This window comes from Rhipicephalus microplus, unplaced genomic scaffold (genome assembly GCF_043290135.1).
Source record: "Rhipicephalus microplus isolate Deutch F79 unplaced genomic scaffold, USDA_Rmic scaffold_373, whole genome shotgun sequence".
Taxonomy (NCBI): Eukaryota; Metazoa; Arthropoda; class Arachnida; order Ixodida; family Ixodidae; genus Rhipicephalus; species Rhipicephalus microplus.
Window position 1 is genome coordinate 101,996 of NW_027464937.1, and position 10,208 is coordinate 112,203.

A 10,208-nucleotide genomic window follows, 5' to 3' on the forward strand; every position below is an offset into this window, starting at 1 on the left:
GATCGCCATGTCTGTTTGCCACAGTTTTCCCGGTGGTGCCGCACCCGGGCTCGCCCCGGCTGACGCAGTTTTCGCGCCGCCCCGGCTGACGCGGTTTCGTGCCGCCCCGGCAGACGCGGTTTTCGCGCCGCCCCGGCTGACGCGGTTTCGTGCCGCCCCGGCAGACGCAGTTCGGACTTAGCACTTTTCGGCTGTGCCTGGCTGGCGGCCCACTCACTCGATCGCCATGTCTGTTTGCCACAGTTTTCCCGGTGGTGCCGCACCCGGGCTCGCCCCGGCAGACGCGTTTTTTTTTTTCTTTCGCCCCGGCTGACGCAGTTTTCGCGCCGCCCCGGCTGACGCGGTTTCGTGCCGCCCCGGCAGACGCGGTTTTTTTGCACCGCCCCGGCTGACGCGGTTTTTGCCGCCCCGGCTGACGCAGTTCGGACTTGGCACTTTTTGGCTGAGCCTGGCTGGTGGCCCACTCACTCGATCGCCATGTCTGTTAGCCACAGTTTTCCCGGTGGTGCCGCACCCGGGCTCGCCCCGGCTGACGCAGTTTTCGCGCCGCCCCGGCAGACGCGGTTTTCGCGCCGCCCCGGCTGACGCGGTTTTTGCCGCCCCGGCTGACGCAGTTCGGACTTGGCACTTTTTGGGCTGAGCCTGGCTGGCGGCCCACTCACTCGATCGCCATGTCTGTTTGCCACAGTCTTCCCGGTGGTGCCGCACCCGGGCTCGCCCCGGCAGACGCGTTTTTTTTTTCTTTCGCCCCGGCAGACGTGGTTCCCCCCCCCCCCCCTTTTCGCTCGCCCCGGCTGACGAGGTTTTCGCGCCGCCCCGGCTGACGCAGTTTTCGCGCCGCCCCGGCTGACGCGGTTTCGTGCCGCCCCGGCTGACGCGGTTTTCGCGCCGCCCCGGCTGACGCGGTTTTTGCGTCGCCCCGGCTGACACGGTTCGGACTTTGCACTTTTCGGCTGTGCCTGGCTGGCGGCCCACTCACTCGATCGCCATGTCTGTTTGCCACAGTTTTCCCGGTGGTGCCGCACCCGGGCTCGCCCCGGCTGACGCAGTTTTCGCGCCGCCCCGGCTGACGCGGTTTCGTGCCGCCCCGGCAGACGCGGTTTTCGCGCCGCCCCGGCTGACGCGGTTTCGTGCCGCCCCGGCAGACGCAGTTCGGACTTAGCACTTTTCGGCTGTGCCTGGCTGGCGGCCCACTCACTCGATCGCCATGTCTGTTTGCCACAGTTTTCCCGGTGGTGCCGCACCCGGGCTCGCCCCGGCTGACGCAGTTTTCGCGCCGCCCCGGCTGACGCGGTTTCGTGCCGCCCCGGCAGACGCGGTTTTCGCGCCGCCCCGGCTGACGCGGTTTCGTGCCGCCCCGGCAGACGCAGTTCGGACTTAGCACTTTTCGGCTGTGCCTGGCTGGCGGCCCACTCACTCGATCGCCATGTCTGTTTGCCACAGTTTTCCCGGTGGTGCCGCACCCGGGCTCGCCCCGGCAGACGCGTTTTTTTTTTTTCTTTCGCCCCGGCTGACGCAGTTTTCGCGCCGCCCCGGCTGACGCGGTTTCGTGCCGCCCCGGCAGACGCGGTTTTTTGCGCCGCCCCGGCTGACGCGGTTTTTGCCGCCCCGGCTGACGCAGTTCGGACTTAGCACTTTTCGGCTGTGCCTGGCTGGCGGCCCACTCACTCGATCGCCATGTCTGTTTGCCACAGTTTTCCCGGTGGTGCCGCACCCGGGCTCGCCCCGGCTGACGCAGTTTTCGCGCCGCCCCGGCTGACGCGGTTTCGTGCCGCCCCGGCAGACGCGGTTTTCGCGCCGCCCCGGCTGACGCGGTTTCGTGCCGCCCCGGCAGACGCAGTTCGGACTTAGCACTTTTCGGCTGTGCCTGGCTGGCGGCCCACTCACTCGATCGCCATGTCTGTTTGCCACAGTTTTCCCGGTGGTGCCGCACCCGGGCTCGCCCCGGCTGACGCAGTTTTCGCGCCGCCCCGGCTGACGCGGTTTCGTGCCGCCCCGGCAGACGCGGTTTTCGCGCCGCCCCGGCTGACGCGGTTTCGTGCCGCCCCGGCAGACGCAGTTCGGACTTAGCACTTTTCGGCTGTGCCTGGCTGGCGGCCCACTCACTCGATCGCCATGTCTGTTTGCCACAGTTTTCCCGGTGGTGCCGCACCCGGGCTCGCCCCGGCAGACGCAGTTTTCGCGCCGCCCCGGCAGACGCGGTTTTCGCGCCGCCCCGGCTGACGCGGTTTTTGCCGCCCCGGCTGACGCAGTTCGGACTTGGCACTTTTTGGGCTGAGCCTGGCTGGCGGCCCACTCACTCGATCGCCATGTCTGTTTGCCACAGTCTTCCCGGTGGTGCCGCACCCGGGCTCGCCCCGGCAGACGCGTTTTTTTTTCTTTCGCCCCGGCAGACGTGGTTCCCCCCCCCCCTTTTCGCTCGCCCCGGCTGACGAGGTTTTCGCGCCGCCCCGGCTGACGCAGTTTTCGCGCCGCCCCGGCTGACGCGGTTTCGTGCCGCCCCGGCTGACGCGGTTTTCGCGCCGCCCCGGCTGACGCGGTTTTTGCGTCGCCCCGGCTGACACGGTTCGGACTTTGCACTTTTCGGCTGTGCCTGGCTGGCGGCCCACTCACTCGATCGCCATGTCTGTTTGCCACAGTTTTCCCGGTGGTGCCGCACCCGGGCTTGCCCCGGCAGACGCGTTTTTTTTTTTTTCTTTTCGCCCCGGCTGACGCAGTTTTCGCCCCGCCCCGGCTGACGCGGTTTCGTGCCGCCCCGGCAGACGCGGTTTTTTGCGCCGCCCCGGCTGACGCGGTTTTTGCCGCCCCGGCTGACGCAGTTCGGACTTTGCACTTTTTGGCTGAGCCTGGCTGGCGGCCCACTCACTCGATCGCCATGTCTGTTTGCCACAGTTTTCCCGGTGGTGCCGCACCCGGGCTCGCCCCGGCAGACGCGTTTTTTTTTTTCCTTCGCCCCGGCAGACGTGGTTCCCCCCCCCCCTCCGTCTTTCTTTTTGTTTTTTTTTTCGCCGCGGCTGAAGTGGATTTTTCGGTGCCTCGACGCCCCGGTAGTCGCGGTTTTTCCGTTTCCGCACGGCCCCGGCTGACGCTGCTCGGTCACAGTCGCCTTTTGTGAGGATTGCAGACTTCTTGAGCGCGGGTGTTTTTTTTTTGTTGTTGTTGTTGTTTTATTACGCATTCGCTCCAGCAGACGCTGTTTAGACTTTTTGTTTCCTCTTTTATCCTGCGACGAGGTGACGAGGTTTATTCGGTGCCCCGCCGCCCCGGCTGAAGTGATTTTTCCTGTCCCGTGCCGCCCCGGCTGACGCGGTTGGGACTTCGCGTTTGTTCGGCCGCCACGGGTTTTGGCGCACTCGCTCGGTTGCTTGTTGTTGCCACTTGTTGCGAACCCAGGTTTCTTGAGCGAGCGCGGGCGTTTTTTCTTCCTTTCTTTCTTTGTTCTATGTGTTAGCGAATCGGCCTTTAATATCACACGAGGACTCACAACCAACAATTTTCAGTTTGAAGTGTAAAAAATCTGCAGGTGTTGACGTAACTGACTTGCCCCGTACCCTTGAGTACATCCATGAAGTTCTCGTAGTACTACTAAATCGCATTATTCCAAGTGGAGAAATTCCCATAAACTTGCAAACCTCTACACGAAAATCGGTGCGCGTGATAAAGTTGAAAATTATCGTCCGATATCAAATGTGCCTTCTATAACACAAATTCTAGGAAAAAAAAAAAAAAACACTTGTTCGCCGTTCTCTGCGCCGTGACTGGCAGCACTCCGGCGAAGCGAAACGGGGTCGATTCGAGCACGATATCGGCGTCTTTCGACGTGCTCGCCGGCGACCGTCGCACGAGTACGTCGCACGAGCGCGTCTGCCGGGGCGCCGTTTGCGAAGCCGACGCAAAAGTGGGAACCGCCGCTCGGATGATCGCCGCTTTCGGCAGAGTGAGTGTTGGCACTCCGGGGAAGCGAAACAGCGTGAATGCGCCCACGAAATCGGCGTATTTTGAAGTGCCCGCCGGCGACCGTCGCACGAGTACGGTAAACCGCGTCAGCCGGGGCGTAGTTCGGGACGCCGACGAAAAAGTGGGAAGCGCAACTCGGATCTTCGCCGTTTTTGCAGGAGTGAGTGGCGGCCCTCCTGCGAGACCAAGAAGCATCGATTCGTGCACGAATTCGGCGCCTTTCGACGTGATCGCCGGCGACCGTCGCTCGAGTAGGGCAAACCGCGTCTGCCGGGGCGGGCTTCGGGACGCCGATGCGAAAGTGGGAAACGCTGCTCGGATGTTCGCCGTTTTTGGCCGAGTGAGTGCTGGCACTCGGGCGAAGCCAAACGGGGCCGATTACGGCACGATATCGGCGTCTTTCGACGTGCCCGGCGGCGACCGTCGCACGAGTACGGTAAACCGCGTCAGCCCGGGCGGAGTTCGGGACGCCGATGCGAAAGTGGAGAACGCCGCTCGGATCTTCGCCGTTTTTGGAGGAGTGAGTGGCGGCACTCCGGAGAAGCCAAGGAGCGCCAATTAGCGCACGATATCGGCGTCTTTCGACGCGCTCGCCGGCGACCGTCGAACGAGTAGGGCAAACCGCGTCTGCCGGGGCGGGGTTTACGACGCCGACGCAAAAGTGGGAACCGCCGCTCGGATGTTGGCCGTTTTTGGCAGAGTGAGTGCTGGCACACCGGCGACGCGAAAGAGCGCGAAAGCGCCCACGAAAGTGGCGTATTTGGACGTGCTTGACGGCGACCGCTGCAGGAGTACGAAAAACCACGTCAGCCGGGGCGAGCGACCCACGGCGGTCTGGGTGCTTATCGCTGCTATTATAGGGGCACCCCGGCAGACGCAGAAAAAAAAATTTTTTTCGACCTTCTTTTTTGCTGGTCGAGCTCGGGTAACCCAGGTCGCAATGGGAGCCGCGCACGAAAGCGGCGTCGCGAGACGCGTTCGCGGTCGCTAGTCGCACGAGCTCGGCAACCGCGTCAGCCGGCGCGGAGTTCGGGATGCCGACGGCTAAGTGGGTACCGCTGCTCGGATGTTCGCCGTTTTTGGCCGAGTGAGTGCTGGCACTCCGGCGAAGCGAAACGGGGCCGATTCGGGCACGATATCGGCGTATTTCGACGTGCTCGCCGGCGACCGTCGCACGAGTACGGCAAAGCGCGTCTGCCGGGGCGAGGTTTGCGATGCCGACGAAAAAGTGGGAAGCGCCGCTCGGATCTTCGCCGTTTTTGCAGGAGTGAGTGGCGGCCCTCCTGCGAGACCAAGAAGCATCGACTCGCGCACGATATCGGTGTCTTTCGACGTGCCCGCCGGCCACCGCCGCACGAGTACGGCAAACCGCGTATGCCGGGGCGGGGTTGGCGACGCCGACGCAAAAGTGGGAACCGCCACTAGGATGTTCGCCGTTTTTGGCAGAGTGAGTGCTGGCACACCGGCGACGCGAAAGAGCGCGAAAGCGCCCACGAAAGTGGCGTATTTGGACGTGCTTGACGGCGACCGCTGCAGGAGTACGAAAAACCACGTCAGCCGGGGCGAGCGACCCACGGCGGTCTGGGTGCTTATCGCTGCTATTATAGGGGCACCCCGGCAGACGCAGAAAAAAAAAATTTTTTTCGACCTTCTTTTTTGCTGGTCGAGCTCGGGTAACCCAGGTCGCAATGGGAGCCGCGCACGAAAGCGGCGTCGCGAGACGCGTTCGCGGTCGCTAGTCGCACGAGCTCGGCAACCGCGTCAGCCGGCGCGGAGTTCGGGATGCCGACGGCTAAGTGGGTACCGCTGCTCGGATGTTCGCCGTTTTGGCCGAGTGAGTGCTGGCACTCCGGCGAAGCGAAACGGGGCCGATTCGGGCACGATATCGGCGTATTTCGACGTGCTCGCCGGCGACCGTCGCACGAGTACGGCAAAGCGCGTCTGCCGGGGCGAGGTTTGCGATGCCGACGAAAAAGTGGGAAGCGCCGCTCGGATCTTCGCCGTTTTTGCAGGAGTGAGTGGCGGCCCTCCTGCGAGACCAAGAAGCATCGACTCGCGCACGATATCGGTGTCTTTCGACGTGCCCGCCGGCCACCGCCGCACGAGTACGGCAAACCGCGTATGCCGGGGCGGGGTTGGCGACGCCGACGCAAAAGTGGGAACCGCCACTAGGATGTTCGCCGTTTTTGGCAGAGTGAGTGCTGGCACTCCGGCGAAGCGAAAGAGCGCGAATGCGCCCACGAAAGTGGCGTGTTTGGACGTGCTTGACGACGACCACCGCAGGAAAACGAAAAACCACGTCAGCCGGGGCGAGCGACCCATGGCGGTCTGGGTGCTTATCGCTGCTATTATAGGGGCACCCCGGCAGACGCAAAAAAAAAAAAAATTTTTTTTCGACATTCTTTCTTGCTCGTCGACCTCGGGTGACCCAGGTCGCAGTGGGAGCCGCGCACGAAAGCGGCGTCGCGAGACGGCTTCGCGGTCGCTAGTCGCACGAGCTCGGCAACCGCGTCTGCCGGGGCGGAGTTCGGGACGCCGACGGCTAAGTGGGAACCGCCGCTCGGATGTTCGCCGTTTGTGGCCGAGTGAGTGCTGGCACTCCGGCGAAGCCAAACGGGGCCGATTCCGGCACGATATCGGCGTCTTTCTACGTGCTCGCCGGCGACCGTCGCACGAGTACGGCAAAGTGCGTCTGCCGGGGCGGGGTTTGCGACGCGTACGCAATAGTGAGAACCGTCGCTCGGATGTTCGTCGTCTTTCGCCGAGCCAGTGCTGGCACTCCGGCGAAGCCGAACGGAGCCGATTCGGGCACGATATCGGCGTCTTTCCACGTGCTCGCCGGCGACCGTCGCACGAGTACGGTAAACCGCGTCAGCCGGGGCGGAGTTCGGGACGCCGATGCGAAAGTGGGAAGCGCCGCTCGGATCTTCGCCGTTTTTGGAGGAGTCAGTGGCGGCACTCCGGTGAAGCCAAGGTGCGCCAATTCGCGCACGATATCGGCGTCTTTCGACGTGCCCGCCGGCCACCGTCGCACGAGTACGGCAAACCTCGTCTGCCGGGGCGGGGTTTGCGACGCCGACGCAAAAGTGGGAACCGCCGCTCGGATGTTCGCCGTTTTTGGCAGAGTGAGTGCTGGCACTCCGGCGAAGCGAAAGAGCGTGAATGCGCCCACGAAAGTAGCGTATTTGGACGTGCTTGACGGCGACCGCCGCAGGAGTACGAAAAACCACGTCAGCCGGGGCGAGCGACCCACGGCGGTCTGGGTGCTTATCGCTGCTATTATAGGGGCACCCCGGCAGACGCAGAAAGAAAAAAAAAAAAAAATGGGGACATGGCGTGCGTCACCGTGCGGCTTCGCAGCGTTGCCGAAGTCGCCGAGCCCTTCGACTGAGCCGAACGGCGGACAGGGAACGTTGGTCGGCCGTTCTAACCTGTCGGTGCCACGCCGAGACGTCGTTAAGGAAAACCGCGTCGTGGGCCTCTACGACGCCGTCGAGTCGTTGTACGTTTGGTGTCCAGCGTGTCGGCGGCGAGTAGCGGACACGTCGTTCACGACTTCGGTCTTTCGCAGTCGACGCGAACTTGCGGAGAGTCGTGGTGCCTCACGTTTTCGGCAGAAACCGCGGCGGAATTTTCCCGTGCGTGCGCGCACGACCTCGGTGCTGTGCCGTCAGCGTAGTGTTGCACAAACTCGTGGCCTACCCAAGGTGCGGTACGTTTGCGGCCGTATCCTCGGTGGGAATTTCGTGAGTAGGGTCGCAAATTCTACGACCTCGGCGGGTTTGAGAGCGACGTAGACTTGTGGCACGCTCAACGTGCCACACGTTTCGGGGCACACCCGCGGTGAAATTTTCTCGAGTACGCTCGTATTAGTGCCCAAGGAGGTCTGGGTACTTATCGCTGCTATTATGTGGGGTTCTCGTGAGCGGCGTACGCGAAAGCGACCGGGTGTCTGATATGCGGCGGGCTTCGGCCTCGTCAAGCGTGTCCTCGGGTCTGCTCCAGGGAATCCACGGCAGTCGTCTGCAGCCTCATCCGCTTGATGCGTTAGGGGCTGGTTGTCGGACGGTGCCGTTTTACCACGATATCGAGGTGTGTTCCGTGTCGTCCTCGGGCGATTCAGATGCGAAAGCGCCGAAGACGCGGCGTGACCCGTCGTCTGGCGGCTTTGCAGTCTCGGCTCCGTTGCTAGTTCCGGCCGGTCCACCGACAGTGCAGCGGGCTTGGGCAACCCGCACGGCGCGACCGAGTCGATGCAACGAAAAAGAGCGAGCATGAACGTGCTTCTTGCCGCACGGCTCCCACTCGTCTTTCGGGAAGGTTGTGCCGTAGCGAGCTCGAACGCCGTCATCTCGGAGTGCAAAATAAGCGTGTTGGGGCGCCTGAAGGTGGCCTCCGCCGCACACAGACTGCGTCCGGCCCGCCGAAGGCGAGGACGGACGCGCAGTCGAACGATTACCTGGTTGATCCTGCCAGTAATCATATGCTTGTCTCAAAGATTAAGCCATGCATGTCTAAGTACATGCCGAAATAAGGCGAAACCGCGAATGGCTCATTAAATCAGTTATGGTTCCTTAGATCGTTTCTTCCTACTTGGATAACTGTGGCAATTCTAGAGCTAATACATGCAGTGAGCCTGGAGCCCTTTGGGTAACGGGTGCTTTTATTAGACCAAGATCGATCGGGTTTCGGCCCGTATTGTGTGGTGACTCTGGATAACTTTGTGCTGATCGCATGGCCACGAGCCGGCGACGTTTCTTTCAAGTGTCTGCCTTATCAACTTTCGATGGTAGGTTACTTGCTTACCATGGTTGTTACGGGTAACGGAGAATCAGGGTTCGATTCCGGAGAGGGAGCCTGAGAAACGGCTACCACATCCAAGGAAGGCAGCAGGCGCGCAAATTACCCACTCCCGGCACGGGGAGGTAGTGACGAAAAATAACAATACGGGACTCTTTTGAGGCCCCGTAATTGAAATGAGTACACTCTAAATCCTTTAACGAGGATCAATTGGAGGGCAAGTCTGGTGCCAGCAGCCGCGGTAATTCCAGCTCCAATAGCGTATACTAAAGCTGCTGCGGTTAAAAAGCTCGTAGTTGGATCTCAGTTCCAGACGAGTAGTGCATCTACCCGATGCGACGGCTCGGACTGAACATCATGCCGGTTCTTTCTTGGTGCACTTCATTGTGTGCCTCGAGATGGCCGGTGCTTTTACTTTGAAAAAATTAGAGTGCTCAACGCAGGCGAGTCGCCTGAATAAACTTGCATGGAATAATAGAACAAGACCTCGTTTCTGTTCTGTTGGTTTTTGAATACGAGGTAATGATTAAGAGGGACGGACGGGGGCATTCGTATTGCGGCGCTAGAGGTGAAATTCTTGGACCGTCGCAAGACGAACTACTGCGAAAGCATTTGCCAAGAATGTTTTCATTGATCAAGAACGAAAGTCAGAGGTTCGAAGGCGATCAGATACCGCCCTAGTTCTGACCATAAACGATGCCAACCAGCGATCCGCCTGAGTTACTCAAATGACTCGGCGGGCAGCTTCCGGGAAACCAAAGTATTTGGGTTCCGGGGGAAGTATGGTTGCAAAGCTGAAACTTAAAGGAATTGACGGAAGGGCACCACCAGGAGTGGAGCCTGCGGCTTAATTTGACTCAACACGGAAAACTTACCCGGCCCGGACACTGGGAGGATTGACAGATTGAGAGCTCTTTCTTGATTCGGTGGATGGTGGTGCATGGCCGTTCTTAGTTGGTGGAGCGATTTGTCTGGTTAATTCCGATAACGAACGAGACTCTAGCCTATTAAATAGGTGCGGGGTTCCCAGCACCTTACAACCTTCTTAGAGGGACAAGCGGCTCCTAGCCGCACGAAACAGAGCAATAACAGGTCTGTGATGCCCTTAGATGTCCGGGGCCGCACGCGCGCTACACTGAAGAAGCAGCGTGTCTTTATCCCTGTCTGAAAAGACTGGGTAACCCGTGGAACTTCTTTCGTGATTGGGATAGGGGCTTGCAATTGTTCCCCTTGAACGAGGAATTCCCAGTAAGCGCGAGTCATAAGCTCGCGTTGATTACGTCCCTGCCCTTTGTACACACCGCCCGTCGCTACTACCGATTGAATGATTTAGTGAGGTCTTCGGACCGATGTCCGGCGCGGCCTTTCGGTTGCGCCGGTCTGTTGGAAAGATGACCAAACTTGATCATTTAGAGGAAGTAAAAGTCGTAACAAGGTTTCCGTAGGTGAAC

The 10,208-nt window shown here is 61.0% G+C and overlaps 1 non-coding gene across 1 annotated transcript; it reads left to right on the forward strand.

The window, feature by feature from the left end:
- Positions 1-8,413: 8,413 nt before the first annotated feature.
- LOC142794090 (small subunit ribosomal RNA) lies at positions 8,414-10,208 on the forward strand (the record flags this gene model as incomplete). The annotated part of the gene is made up of 1 exon (XR_012892062.1): positions 8,414-10,208. It is a non-coding gene; the product is annotated as a small subunit ribosomal RNA (ribosomal RNA).